General features: G+C 37.9%; 1 long non-coding RNA gene across 1 annotated transcript; it reads right to left on the bottom strand.

Annotated features, from left to right (window-relative positions):
• Positions 1–468: 468 nt before the first annotated feature.
• LOC112130721 (uncharacterized) lies at positions 469–15,685 on the bottom strand. Its single transcript, XR_008518041.2, has 3 exons — positions 15,580–15,685; positions 5,279–5,684; positions 469–1,413 (listed from the first exon to the last, which is right to left on the bottom strand). It is a non-coding gene; the product is annotated as an uncharacterized LOC112130721 (long non-coding RNA).
• Between the last annotated feature and the right edge of the window lie 8 nt (positions 15,686–15,693).

The raw sequence follows: 15,693 nt of genomic DNA on the forward strand, positions 1-15,693 counted from the left end.
CTGGGATAGGAAAGGGAGTCCTGCCTATAAATTTGATGAAGTAAAAAATTCAAATAACTTTTTTTTTAATCCTAAAAGAGATCTGGAGTAAATTGGCCTTTGTTTCACAGATTAAGTTGTGGTGGAATATATCAATGTAAGCTATAATCATAGTTTAGGTTAGGAGTGGAGAGCTAAATGTTTCCAGATAAGAAGCAAAAGAGAATTAGGAGTTGAAAATTTTTAGACAGTAGGGAGAAAATGTTGTAAAGGAAGAAAGAACCAAAAGGTGTTGGCAGAAGAATGTGGAACTGGAGAGAGAAGAGACAGGAAACATTTCCATTCATCAATGTTCTGTTTCTAGCAAGATGCTGAAGTGGTACTCCCGCTGGCTCCCCAGAGAGCTGTCCCAGGGAGAAGCCCTAGGAAGTAACTAGCAAAACAAGAAAAAAACATGTGAAAACTCCTTGTGGTGATAATTGGAGGAGCAGATGCTTTTGAACCGGTAAGAGTTGCGGTGCGGGGAATTAGGGTTTGGCCTGGGGCAGGAAGCCACCAGACTTGTGGACAAAAAATGTGATGGCATGTATGGGGAGGGAGTGCTGTAGGAATACTATTCTTGATTTTTCTTTGCTCTTACCTGTGGCTTCTCCACATTTTTGGAAATTCAGAGCTTGAGTTTTCGGATTAAAAAAAGTTATTAGCAGAAACTTTGAATTTTCAACTTCATCAAATTCATAGATACACAAAACTGGTAATAAAGCAGTAAAAACAAATTTTATTCAATAACTAATGTAGTAGGGGAAAGAGCTGGGCTCAATTCCAATATGTTCAGAAGTGATTTTGGCATTTTCAAGGAGGAATGAGGGAGCGGGAGGGGAAGCCAGTGGTAGATAGAGCAGAGTCAGAGAAGTGAAAAATTATAAAAAGTGGCTAAGAGGGTGGGTGAATGAAAATGGATTAGGCTGCCAGTGTCTGCTACTGGCATTTAGCGAAGTTAGGCTTCCTAAAGACAATGAGAGACTGGGACCCTATCCTTTCTAAAAATTACATGATTACATTTCAAAGGTCTCAGGTCTTTCAGAAAGACACTCCAAGGGTTGTAGGAAATACATATGCATCTCAAAGGGACAAAGGAAATATTTAGATTTGTAAGCTTTTTTTTTTTCCTTAACAAATACTATAAGAAACAGAGGTCAAGGGCCTATCTCAGGTGTTTGTTGTAACAACAGTAAATTCTTTTGGCACGCTTAAGCTTTTCCAGATGGGAACTCAGGTTGGACTTTGGTCTTCCCAGGAATATGGCCTTAGGCAGCTAGAAGTCATTGATCAAGTCTTTTAGTGCTGGGATTTGGATGGAGTCGTTCCCGGTGACAGTTTTTGCAGTTCTCACTATCCACGGCAGTAAAATCAGGGCCCCTCAGAGGCCCTGTGCTGTTGGAGCAATGAGAAAATCATTAAACTTCTGGTATTCACTTTTCCGTACCCTTTCTTCAAACACCCAAGCTTGAACTTGACAATCTAAGGAGTGTCTCTTCCTACTGCTACCTCTCCCTGAGTGGGTGGAGGGGATGCAAATTGAAGCCAAGACCTCAGGGAACAAGGAGTGACTGGCCTTGGCTGCACTTTGGAGATGCCTGCTGCCATCTGCCTTAGGGCTTATCCACTCCTCACCACTAAACTCAATGGGGCTAAATAAATTGGATGATGGCCCTCTCCTAATGCATTGCCTAACGGGGTAGTTGGTACCCGGGAGAGGAGAGGGGGCCAGGGATAGATTCCCAAACCAAAATAACAAGATATTCTGAGAAGCGCAGCTATTTCTAAAGGAAAACATATCCTGGATTACAGCTTCCACGAGAAGCAAAAAGCATTAGAGAATAAACACAGCAGGACTTTTAAATTATTCTAAAAATATTGTGTATAAAAAAAAGGTGTTTGAAAGGCCGGGCACGGTGGCTCACGCCTGTAATCCCAGCACTTTGGGAGGCCGAGGCGGGAGGATCACGAGGTCAGGAGATCGAGACCATCCTGGCTAACACGGCGAAACCCCGTCTCTACTAAAAATACAAAAAAATTAGCCGGGCGTGGTGGCGGGCGCCTTGCAGTCCCAGCTACTCGGGAGGCTGAGGCAGGAGAATGGCGTGAACCCGGGAGGTGGAGCTTGCAGTGAGCCGAGATCGCGCTACTGCACTCCAGCCTGGGCGACAGAGCGAGACCCCGTCTCAAAAAAAAAAAAAAAAAAAAAAAAAAAAAAAGATGTTTGAAACAGAGGAGATGGGGTGAAGAGCTGAATACAAACAGAAATAAATTTATGAAATTGACGAATTTGAAGACTTTAGATTGAAAGGGCCCAGAAAGTGCCAAAGAGGAGAATCTTAAAAAAAAAAAGACACCTGAATATATTATAGTGAAATGTAAGAATACAAAGATATAGACAAAATTCAAAACCAGAAAACAAAACAGCAGATGATATAGAGAGGAAGAAGACTGAGATTGACGTCAGATTTTTCGATAACAGTGGTTACAGATGGACATTTTCTTTTCTTTTTTTTTTTTTTTTTTTTGAGATGGAGTCTCGCTCTGTCACCCAGGCTGGAATGCAGTGGCATGATCTGGGCTCACTGCAAGCTCCACCTCCCGGGTTCACGCCATTCTCCTGCCTCAGCCTCCCGAGTAGCTGGGACTACAGGCGCCCGCCACCACACCCGGCTAATTTTTTGTATTTTTTAGTAGAGACGGGGTTTCACCGTGTTAGCCAGGATGGTCTCGATCTCCTGACCTCATGATCCACCAGCCTCGGCCTCCCAAAGTGCTGGGATTAAAGGCGTAAGCCACCTCGCCCGGCCCAAATGGACATTTTCAAAGGACTGAAGGAAAATTACCTTTGAATATAGTATTTTACATCCAGCAAAATGTCATTCAAATGTGAGGACATGATAAAAATATTCTCAGGCATAAAATATTTTAAAAGTTTGCTCCACAAAGATACATTTAAAAATGCTTTTGGATAAGTATTTAAAAGAAAAAGAAAGACAAATCCAGAGATGTTCCAAGAGATGAATGAAGGTGATCAAATAAATACTTTACGGAGATGTTCCAAGAGATGAATGAAGGTGATCAAATAAATACTTTAGCATTGGTTACTGTGGTTTTAAAAATAATAAAGACAAAAAAAGAAAAGAGAAAATACATCAATAACAACCAAGAATTTAAAGTCTAGTTTAGTGATTCTCAAAGTTTATTGTACATATGAACACCTGGAGTGCTTGTTTACATGAGAATTCTGATTCAGAAGATCTGAAATGGGGCCCAAAGTTCAGCAATTCTAATCAATAAGTTTCCAGTTGTTGATGTTGCTAGTCCTTAGACCACATTTTAAGAAAAAAACAGGGTATTGTTTTGATCAACATGATAGGTACTGGAAGGAAGAGGAGACAAGGGATGAGAGAGTCCTTGCTTTATTCAGGGTAAGACACAGCTTCAATTAAAAGATAAGTAAGACAGGAGTAAAAAGAAATGTAGAAAAAGAGGAACACATTGAAATAAGAAATTAAGATGGTAGTAACAATAACAAAGATATCAATAGTTACAATAAATATGAATAAAGGAAATCTAATGGTTTAAAGATACAGATGTATAAATAAGAGTAAAAGCCCAAACCCAGATGTAAACGGTTTCTGTGAGAAACACTTTAAGAATTTGGTTATGCAAAAATTTGAAGTAAGGCTGGGCGTGGTGGTTCACGCCTGTAATCCCAGCACTTTGGGAGGCCAAGGCAGGTGGATCATGTGAGGTCAGGAGTTCGAGACCAGCCTGGCCAACATGGCAAAACCCTGTCTCTACTAAAAATACCAAATTAACCCAGTGCAGTGGCACGCGCCTGTAATCCCAGATACTAGGGAGGCTAAGGCAGGAGGCTCCCTTGAACTCGGGAGGCAGAGGTTGCAGTAAGCTGAGATCACGCCACTACACTCCAGCCTGGGGAACAGAGCGAGACTCTGTCTCAAAAAAAAAAAAAAAAGAAAGAAAGTTTGAAGTGAAAGTATAGTAAAAGCAAGACCTATCAGGAGTACAATAATCAAAATAATGTTGATAACTATGTTGTATTAAATTAAATACACTTTAAGACAAAAAATCTTTGGGATGGAGAGAGTCATGACATAAAAAGATTGAATTTATCAAGGAAGTATAGCAATTTTAAACAAGTAGACACCAGTAAAATAGCCTCAAAATATATGCAGCAAAAAATTGTTATTTCTATAATGATAAATGTACTATCATAGTGGGAAATTTCAACACATCACTGTTGATTATTTACAGGTTACACAATAAACAAATCAGTAAAGATGCAGAAGGAAAGTAAGTAAAACAGGCCAGGCGCAGTGGCTCATGCCTGTAATCCCAGCATTTTGGGAGGCCAAGGTAGGCGGAGTTCAAAATCAGCCTGGCCAATATGGTGAAACCCTGTCTATACTAAAAATACAAAAATTAGCCAGGTGTGGTGGCATGCACCTGTAGTCCCAGCTACTTGGGAGGCTGAAGTGGAAGAATCACTTGAACCCGGGAGGCAGAGGTTGCAGTGAGCTGAGATGGCGCCACTGCACTCCAGCCTGGATGACAGAGTGAGACTCTGTCTCAAAAAAAAAAAAAAAAAAAATTAAAACAACACATTTAACAAGCAACACAATTAAGCTGGATTGTTAATTGGGGGAGGGGGGTATGATTATGCATGCATTAGGAAATATACCATTGTCTCATGCACATGTGAGACGTTTTAGAAAAGTTGATCATATATAATCTATTAAAGAAATCCTCAAAAATTTCAGATCTTACAATATCTAACCATAATACAATTATGCTAGAAGATAATTTAAAAAATAAAAATATCCCTGATCATATGGAAATTTAAAACACACACACATACACACACATACACAACACTACGTAACTCTTAGGTTAAAGAAAAACATCATAGTGAAATTTAACAATGACAAACACAGAATTATTAAGAAACACTAGATATTAGGAACTGTGAGATATGGCAAAAATGCTTTAAGGAAGATTTACAGCCACAAGCCTCATATTAAAAAAGAAGAAATTCTTAAAATTAATGATTTAAATATTCATCTTAAGATGATAGAGTATGATTGACAGAATAAATCAAAGAAAGTAGAAGTCAACAAATATCAAAAGCATAGCAGAAATAAAAATACGAGACAAAAACATAATTGGAAAGTCAACAAAATGTATCACGATTAGTATGCAGGATATAATTGCAGACAAAGAAAATACTTACTGATATGTGCCACCTGAGGGTGAGCCTTGGAGTTCATCAACAAATTTGTGGGGTCAATTTCCTCAGTTCTTCCTCCCTGAAATCTGTCTGGTGTGTTTCAATTCTCTGCCTTCACCCTTTTTGGTTCCCTAGTCAGAAACTTGGGGCTCTAATTACCCCGATACTGGCAGGCTCTGTTGTGGACTGCTGTGATGAGATTCATGTTCTGGCTCAAGTGGAGGAAGACGGGCAATAAAAAAACAACAAAATACAACAATCAACCAGGAAAACAAAGAGAGTTTGTCCTACCCTCTTGAAACTGCAAGCTGTATAGAACAGAGAAGACTCCTCCCTCAGAGTTTTCATTCTTACTGGTTCCAGTAACTGCAGCTGCCATCTCCACCAACACCACAAGATTGCCTGGGAACTGAGGCACAAGAGAATGGAGAAATAATGAGAAAGGTGGGAGAGAGTTCTCCACTCTCTCTGAGCATTAGGGGTTTCCTTTCCCAGTCCTTGAGCCGGGGGAAGATGGTCTCTCCTGGAGCTTTCTCTTTCTGTGCTACAGAGCTCATTTCCAACTTACCACTTGTTTTGACTTTAGATTGGGAGATGTCAAAGGGAAAATAAAAAGGTCAACTTAGTACAAATTCACAAAATTCACTTCAAATTCTGGTGTTCAGTCCTGATCTACCTACTACTATTTACTTTTCAGAGTTTTCAAATAGTTGCTTCATACATTCTGTGCAGGTTTTAAAGTTGTGTTCAACAGGAAAAGAAAGAATAAAGTGTACTTACTGCATTTTATCCAGAATTGGAGCCGATACTATTTTATGAAGTTAAAACAATTGAAATGTAAAATATTTATATTCTTTAGGGATATCTGTAGATGCAACAAAGTTATATGAAAAAGAAGTCAAACAAAAAATGCACGTGAGATTCAGGATAATGGTTTCTTTAGATGAAGGGAGGCAGATGTATAGGTTGGCAGGGGTACCATTCCATTTGTTTGATATAGATCATTATTAAGATACTTGCTTTTGTTTTGGGTGGTGCTTTCTCAAGCATTCATAACCTCATGAAAACTAAATAAACACATAAATAAAACTAGGCTGCACATAGACCAATGAAAAAGACTATTAATCAAGAATAGTGATCAGTACAATTTTGTACACCTGAATACAAAATAATAAATCAATAGAGGAAAAAATAGAAGAAAAATGTTTTCTTCTTGCCTTTGAGAGGTTAAAGGTGAGAGGTTATAAATCAGGGTCATTTAAGCTCTGTTGTACCAACAAATGAACCTGAAATCTCAGTCGCTTAGTATAATGAATGTTTGTTTCCTAATCACACAAAGCCCAAGTCTGATGCTACTGGCTACATAACTCTCCTTTTAGCAATGACTTAGGAATTAGGGTTCATCTATCACATGACTCCATCATCTTGAAGCCCTTTCCTTCAAGCCATACATAAGAAGAAAATAAGCATGAGAATAAAGATAGAGGGGAGATCTCTCTGGAGATTTTAGGAATCAGGTCCAGAAGACGTATGTAACTCATCTGTCCACAATCCACTGTGGACCCACCTAGATGTAAAAGGACCAGGCAACATAGTGTTTTGAGTGCTTAAGAAGGAAATTGTTATGCTCGGGCATGGTGGCTCACGCCTGTAATCCCAGCACTTTGGGAGGCCAAGGTGGGCAGATCACGAGGTCAAGAGATCGAGACCATCCTGGCCAACATGGTGAAACCCAGTCTCTACTAAAAATACAAAAATTAGCTGGGCGTGGTGGCACGCACCTGTAGTCCCAGCTACTGGGGAGGCTGAGGCAGGAGAATCACTTGAACCAGGGAGGCGGAGGTTGCAGTGAGCTGAGATCCCACCACTGCACTCCAGCCTGGCGACAGAGCGAGATTCTGTCTCAAAAAAAAGGAAATTTTAAAAGTATGGTGAACACATAGTATTATCTCTGTCACAAGACACTTTTACCATAATGATATTCAATATTCAACGTTACTGCCTCTATTCTGCTATGCTATAATCTCCCTTTTGTACATAGTATCTGCTATACAATAATTACATTCTAGTATGATATTCCTCTAATATCTGATAAACACACACAAATTGAATATAGGTATCTAGTTATTAAACATCATCCATGATATCTCTCTGGTCTCCTGTATGATTTACTAAAAGAGTTGTTTTCCTCAGTGTAAAAATTAGTTCAGAAAGCCATACTGGTATTTACATAACATTAACACATCCTTCATCATACTATTCTTAGGTGTTTTAAAAGTTGAAATATTAATGTTTTTGCCCTGAAAGCCATAATTTCATCACATTTCTCTCATTCAACGGAAACATAGTAATTCACTTAGAGCTCCTATAGGAAAAAGATAAACAGCAAAGAGACACCCCAAATCAAAAATAACAGACTGCTGGAGAAAATAGTGCACTAGAAATTTTGCTGAATTGCTACTGACTCTTCAGTTTACAGCTTGATATACTAGCAATATCAAGACAAAAAAGGCATCATACAAGCCAAAGACAAAGTTGATGCTTTTAGCTAAATGTAACATAGAGAAAATAATCAAATGCTAAGAGTGGCAGATAAGGGTAGAAATTAAGAAAAGGTACAATTTCCAAGTTTGCCACTGTGAGACATTGAACAAGCCTTGACTTCCTCATCTGTAAATGGGCCATAACAACAGTACTGATTTATTTTGAAGATTAAATGAATTAGCAGGTATAAGATGCCTCCAGTGGTGCCTGGCACATAATAAGTACTGAATAAATGCTAGCTATTATCATTTCACAAAAGAATTTAACAAAGCTTTGACTGACACTAAAAAGTCAAAGACATGATTATCTTCATTATCCAGTTTCTTTTCTATGTTAAATTATACTAAATTAATTACAATTCCAAAAGAAAACCCCATTTATTTCCTGAAAACATTTTTTAAAATAAATAAATCCTGCCTTTTCATATCCATTTCACAGGAAGACCTTTGTGTTCAAATATGATACAATATTTAACTTTCACAAACATCTGCCTACACTTTAGTTTTTATTATTTTTAATAATCTATAATTAATGTAGGAGTTAGATGTTTTTCTTCTGATATTAAAACAAACTTCTATTTTTTTTTTTTTTTGAGACAGAAATTGCTCTGTCACGCAGGCTGGCGTGCAATGGTGCCATCTCGGCTCACTGCAACCTCCACCTCCCGGGTTCAAGTGATTCTCCTGCCTCAGTGTCCTGAGTAGCTGGGACTACAGGTGCGCACCACCACACCTGGCTAATTTTTGCATTTTTAGTAGAGACAGGGTTTCACTATGTTGGCCAAGCTAGTCTCTAACTCCTGACCTCGTGATCCGCCCACCTTGGCCTCCCAAAGTGCTGGGATTACAGACATAAGCCACCGCGCCCGACCTACAATAAACTTCTTTTTGGTAAAACTTTGTTATTAAAATATGAAATATATGCACAAGTACACACATTATAAGCATACAGGTCAGTGAATTTTCACAGTATGAATATATCCAATTAACGAACACCAAGATCAGAAAAAACCAGAACATTATAGCATCCCTGAAACTCTTTTTGTGCTTCCTTCTAGTCATTACTTCCACCAAGGATAACTCCTATCCTTATGTGTTGAAGTGTAGATTTGTTTAGTTTTGTCCTTTCTATAAATGCAGTCTTACAGTATGTACTCTTTCGTGTCTGGTTTATTTTGCTCAACATTATGTTTGTGAGATTCAATAATATTGTTGTGGATAACTGTAGATTGTTAGTTCTTATTGCTTTATGGCAGCCAACAGTCTAGATATACCACAGTTTATTCATCCATTTTACTCCTGATGAGCATTTGGGTAGTCTCCAGTTTGCAACTTTTTTGGAATAAAACTGCTCTGAACTTTCTAATACGTGTTTTTGGTGAACATATGTCTGAATTTGTGTTGAGTATATACCTAAGAATGGGATTGCTGACATCATAGGTTATGCATATGTTTAGATTTAATAGGCACTGCTGAAAAGTCTTCCAAGGTTGTTGAAGCAATTTTATCTTTCACTATGAGTAGACGTGAGTTCCAGTTGCTTCAACTCTTCACCCACATTTTCCGTTGCCCATGATTTCATTTTAAACATTTTGGGGAATGTGTCATGATGTTGCACTATGTTTTAAATTTATATCACCCTTATGTCTAATTAAGTCAGTTACCTTTTGATGCATTCATTTGCCATTTGGTTATCCTCCTTTGTAATGTGAGTAAAATAGACTTCTTCAATTGGCAAATATATGTTTCAGTATTTTGTTCATTATTATTATAACTAGCTGGTTAGACAAAGCAGATTCACCTACTTGGCTTGTACTGAACAAAGTTAGACTGGTCCTCAGATGAACTGTCAGTAATACCCATGAGTTGTAGTCAGACAAGGTTATTCTAACCCCAAACACTACCAGCTTATTAAAAAAAAAAAAAAAAAAAAGGAATGAAAGAAAAGAAAAAGCTATCTTGAATGTCTAGTTCCCTTCAACTCTGTAGCCAGTATAACAAAAATAAAAACAAAACACAAAACAAAAATAAAACGTCCATGACTCCTTACACCACTATAATATTCTCTGATCAGAAAAGAAAAGAAACGAAAACAAATTTTAAAAGCTAAAATGAAACAAAGCACTCCTCTCTCAAACACATACTATGCCCTAGGTACTCTGTGGAGTATACATACTACAACATCCCCAGGAGGAGGTAATCCCATTAACTTCATTTTTTTACAGGAGGACATTGAGATTCAGAAAAGGTAAGGAATTTTCTCAAGGCCATATGGTGATAGGATTCAAACCAGATCATATTATATCAGATATCTCCATTATGTCCTCAACTTATCTTTTTAAATAAAAGGCTGACAGACGATATGGCTGAGTCACGCCAGAAAAGAACTCCTAAAACTTCCTAGCTATGTAAGCTTGAATAACTATGTCACTTTCCTGGGTGAGACTCAATTTCCTCTGTCTAAAATAAAGAGATTATTCAAGGTTGTCTCTAGAGCCCCCTTCAAAAACTGATTCTATGATTTTAAACACTTTTGAGTTCTACTACCAGAACCAATGTTATTCCCTTCTAGGTACAAGAAAATTGGCCTACTTAGATGTTGCTCTTTATTAATGGTCTTCACTCTTGTGATTTTTATCTTGCCTTATCAATAAACCTCAAGGTCACCGAAATAACACCTTCTCTGTTCAGTCTTCCCTGATTCTTTTAGGCTGAATTCAGATCTCTCCTAGAGTACTTACCACAGCATGTATTACATGTGCTGTTTGTGGGTCACTCTATTGCTAGACATGAGCTCCTTAAAGACAAGGACTGTGCCTTACACATCCCTAGAGCCTCAACACCCTGCACTGTTTGTCACATAGTATGTAATTAATAAATGATAGACAAATGAATAGGTGAACAAATATTACTATCTCCAGTCACATAGGTTGAATATTTGAAAGCCACAGGTGGGACCTCTATGATTATTTCTAGTTAACCTCTATCTTTCATTTCCAGAAATCAAGCAAGGGTGTGACTATAAGCACAGTCCCAGCCTCAGCTCTCCACAGGAGGGAGAGCTTGGAGTATAAATTGCACCACAGAGTTTTTTCAAACTATAGTAAAAAGAGCCAGGGTTTCATACTTCCACATCAGTCAATTCTTGGGTAAGGTGGAAGACAGTTTCAAATTCCAGGTACTTCCTGTTCTCATCACAGGCAAGACACACAGTGCTAATAGCCCAAGAGCAATTGTTAAAGAGGGTATGGGTGCTGGCCTTTAGAGGCAAAGTACAGAGAAGAGGGTGATGGCTGTGAGTACACAGAGCTAGTCTGGGCTGAACTTTCACAGCCCCTGCCTTACCTTCTTTTCCCAATCTATTTTCCTCTGAAAAATATTATTAATCTAGGTAATTTGAGTGATACTGAAATTTGATTCCATATTTTATACTTGGAAACATTAGCTCACACTGTTCTCTTCCTTCATCAAACCTATTTTATACGTTGTAATTACCGTGAAATGCCCTGAATCATTTCAGAGGAAGTGATCTTCCATATATTTACATCAATACCGTTTCATTTATTTTCCCAAACCCAGAAGAGTATGAATTCTGCCCTACCACCCCCAAAGCATTCAATGCAGGAAATATTATTATTTTACCTGCTTCAACCACAATATCTGAAGCTATTTTTTTGTGCGTTCAATTTGAAGTAGAAGATATGCCACAGGTTCTGTGTCCTGGATATCATGAAGTCTGATGTAAATACATATAAAAAGTGCAAGTGGTCTATTTCAGCAGAACTCTATACAGAGATCAGAAATTCACCAGGAAATAGGGCTTTGTAACTCCCAAGTTCTGGTTAGATTTTAATAAAATGTAAGCTTTAGGAGAGCAGGAAACTGAACTAGATATATCCATAATGATACCCTCAGTACTTTGAACCATGCCTGGCACAGAGTGGGTTTCCAGGGCACATTTCCTGAATCAATTACAATTTTAATATTTCACCCACCTGAAATATTGTTCTGGGGTTTTATTTAAACTGGCTGTCAGCATGGAATGACTTCTGCATTCTCTCCTGGAAGTGGGTGAATTTCCATGGTGAGCAATTCCTCTATATACAGTTTGCAAATCATTTTGGGAACCTTCCAAATGAAAGGCACTGTATAAATATACCCTCCCACCAGCAGCCAGCCGGCTTTCCACCGGGGATGCATTTGCATCGCTTATGTACACAGTGTTTCATTTGGGGCATTGCTTTTATTTTTATGACCATAAAAGAAATATTCACAGTATGAACAATAATGTAAACTGCATTCAAGAAGATATATATTTGTATATTTTTATGATTCAAAACTTAGAAATCTGAAAGAAAAGCAGGCATGGCATTTTTCTTTCCTGTTGCTGTTTGCTTTTTCATAGCATTCTTTATTATTCCTGAACTTCATGGTGGAATTTTGCTGAAATGCTCAAGTCTTTGTCTGTACCTCATTTGAGAATATGTGGTGGTGGGTTCAAATGAATATTGCTGGCAAAAGTCCTGAAAATGAAGAGTACTTGATTTTGTATTTATTCAAGGCTATAATAATAGTTTGCTTTAGCGCAGCTTTTTGTGGATGGAGGCTTCTTTAAGGAGAGAAACAGAAAAAGAAGCAACCTCAGGTATAAAATACCTTCTAAGTAACTTAGCATGATAATGGAAACTTTCACAGATGGAAGAGGCTTTGAAGAGACGTATTTTAGCCTTCATAACAAAAGGGGGGCTGATTTCATAGAGCATTGTGGGGAGCTAGACTTTGAATTCATATCATATGGAAAATGTTTAGTGAACTTTGAAATAAACTGCCAACAGAATTAAATCAAAACCTCTGTAAATTATGCATTTATCTACATAGAATCATCTGCACACAAAAATGAACTGAATTACAATTTCTTAATTTGTACATTTCTATAATTAAATTTAAACTGAATAAAATAACCCAATTCAGACATATTTCCTAACCTTAAGGATATTCTAGCCTTAAGGATTTTATTAAAAAGAGAAGCTACTCTGAATATTCAGGGTAATTTTATATAAAAAGTATCTAAAAAGGTAGATTAAATAAAACTCTTCTTCACTTCACTGAGTGGCTGGCAGCTGAGTAGGCTCTCTTTCTCTCCTTAAAGAAGCCTCCATCCACAGAAAGCTGCGCTAAAGCAAACTATTATTATAGCCTTCAATGACGTGAAATGTGAAGAATTAAATTTCAACTACCAATAGTTAAAGACAGAATCAATAAGAACCTGAGTTCATTTCAGGTGTTGATCATTCTCTTTCGTAAATATCAAATTTGGTATTTTCTCACGTTTTACTACTAAAACAAAGTGATTTTTGAAACCTTAACTATAGGATAGTAATATTAGGAAATAGCTCACTCAGGTTATTTTGGGGTTTGTAAAGTGGGGTTATATTCTCCATCTCCCAAGTTAGAATATTTCTGTAGCTAACCTTTAATTTCATACTCCCATTAATACCAACCTTGTTTCATTAAAATGAATCTAATGTACAATATCTTGACATTCTTCTTTATTACTAGAAAATAAAACAGCAGTTTCTTCAACTGAGAAAAGCTAGAAGCATGGAATTGATCTGCAGCCAGTTTTTACTACAAACCCCATAATGCTTTGCATTATAGCCTACAATCCCCATACTGCAGTGCCAAACCTACAGTTAACCATCATATTACTGGAAAGAAAAAGAACAGAATATTTGAGAACTATGTAGCATGCAAGGATTCTACTTGAATAGTAAATTATCAATTTGTTTCCAGTATTTTGTGATTTGCTTGCCTTTTCCTTTAGTAAAAAAGGCATATTTATGGATATGCACTCTATTTCCTCATCCTCAATATAACGTCGCATATTCTCAAATGATATATCAAGGTATATACTTTCCATATCAAAGACTCTTTTTAAAAAATATCCATCATTGAGTTGTGTAGTTTTCCACCCTCCTTTGGAGGGAGGTCAGCTTTATTCAGATTTTAAAATAAAAATCACAATACATTGTTTAATGCTCTAAACATCTGCAAATGAGAATTCAGTGAAGTAATTAAAATTCTTAATTAGATGCACCTTGCAGCTGCCGTTAGTCTTAATTGGCAATAATGCAGCTACATTTTGTTCTGACACATATCTTCAGAAGAGTTAGAGAACTGAAGGGAGGCAAGAGGAAAATGTTCCCACACAGTTCAAGATAGTTCGCACAAAGAGGATCCCATGGCAACAAACAGCGAGGCCCACAGTTGGCTCTGTAGGATCCAGGAATAGACAATGCTTCACCTCAGATTCAAACAAACACTTCCTTTCCTGGATCTGATCATTTCATTTGAAATGAAAGCACTTTAAATCATCTCTTGAAATAGGATTGAAGTGGTCAAATATTCACCTGTGTCCTCGAGATGCTTTTAGAAGCTTCTAGATGTTCTCAGCAGCCCATGTCAAGGTAATAATCATAACTCCTTCTCTGTGTACAGTAACAAACTGACTTGCAGAACATTTCAAAGAGAGGACGTGATTTTTGTACCATATGGAGCTGGGCAGCACGTTGACAACTGGTTAATTTCAACCTGTCATTTTATAGACAAGGAAACTGAGGCCAAGAGAAATTAAAGTGATTCCCTTGGGTAATTATGGCTACTTAGGAGTAGAATTTAGACTCAAATCTAGGATTGGAGCCTACGGTCAAGGTCAAGACGTTTACTTTTAAATTTTGCTTGAAGCAATTACATTTACACTTGTTACTTGTGCCCCTCTCCCGGTCTGCTTGAGGTCTATTCACATTTAAATGAGTCAACTAAAGGACTGTGATGGAAGGTATAGAAAATATAGATCACTCACGTTGAAAGGAGGGGAATATATTTCCTCTTCACCTCTAATCTTCAGTTTACGCTGAATTATAGCATGTGGGGAAGAAGCAGAGAGAAGAAAAACACTGGCACAAAAGATGTGAACATGGGTGAGTTAGCTTCAAAGAAACCTTGTAAGACTTGCCTACCGACTTTAACCACATTTTCCCTCTGCTTAGGTTGGAAATTTCAGTGTACTGCTCCTTTTTTCGAAATACAGATTTACCTCCCTGTCTAGTCTCCCTGCCTGCTGTTATTCTCACCTGCGCGCTTAGTTTGTATTCGTTTAGCTCACATTTTACCTAATTTTTAAAGTGTTTTCTTTATCTTGATGTGTGTTTTACTCCCCAAATTAAAACAGTTCTGAAAGGCCAAGGCTACTTTACCTATTTATTGTTCCATTTTTGGTTTATCCGGTTAAGCCTGCCATTACAAAAGCTTGTGGGACACATTACAAAATGGGTTAAGGTTTTCAAGTACATGGGCTGCCGGTGTTGAATGGGAAAGGTTGCAGGGTGGGGAGAGGGAGAGAAGTAACTAGAAAAGCGGCTCTCTGCCTTTTAATCATCCAGCCTACTCAGCTGCCGGAAACTAACACTGTTGCTGCAGTGTAAACATTAACCTTTTTTCAGGGTCTTGCTACTCCAAGTGTGGTCCACAGCCCAGCAACATTATTATGGGCCACGGGCGAGCTTATTAGAAACGCAGGGTCTCAGGCCTCACTCCAGATGTACCGAATCCGAATCTGCATTTTAACAAGACACCCAGGTGGTGGTGTGTACATCAAAGTTTGAGAATCACGGAATCACATGTGAGTGTTATACTATCCCAATGTAAATGGTCAAGGACCTTAAATTGAGCAAATAACCTAATGTATTTACCGGTACCTACTTTGACCCTCTTTCTTCATCACAAATTCATCTCGGAAACCAGCAGCGAAGTCTTTTGCAGGGAACTCAATTACGCGGTGGATGGGAGGAGGATCCTCTTCAATATCCTCCCCTC

This window comes from Pongo abelii, chromosome X (genome assembly GCF_028885655.2).
Source record: "Pongo abelii isolate AG06213 chromosome X, NHGRI_mPonAbe1-v2.0_pri, whole genome shotgun sequence".
Classification (NCBI taxonomy): Eukaryota; Metazoa; Chordata; class Mammalia; order Primates; family Hominidae; genus Pongo; species Pongo abelii.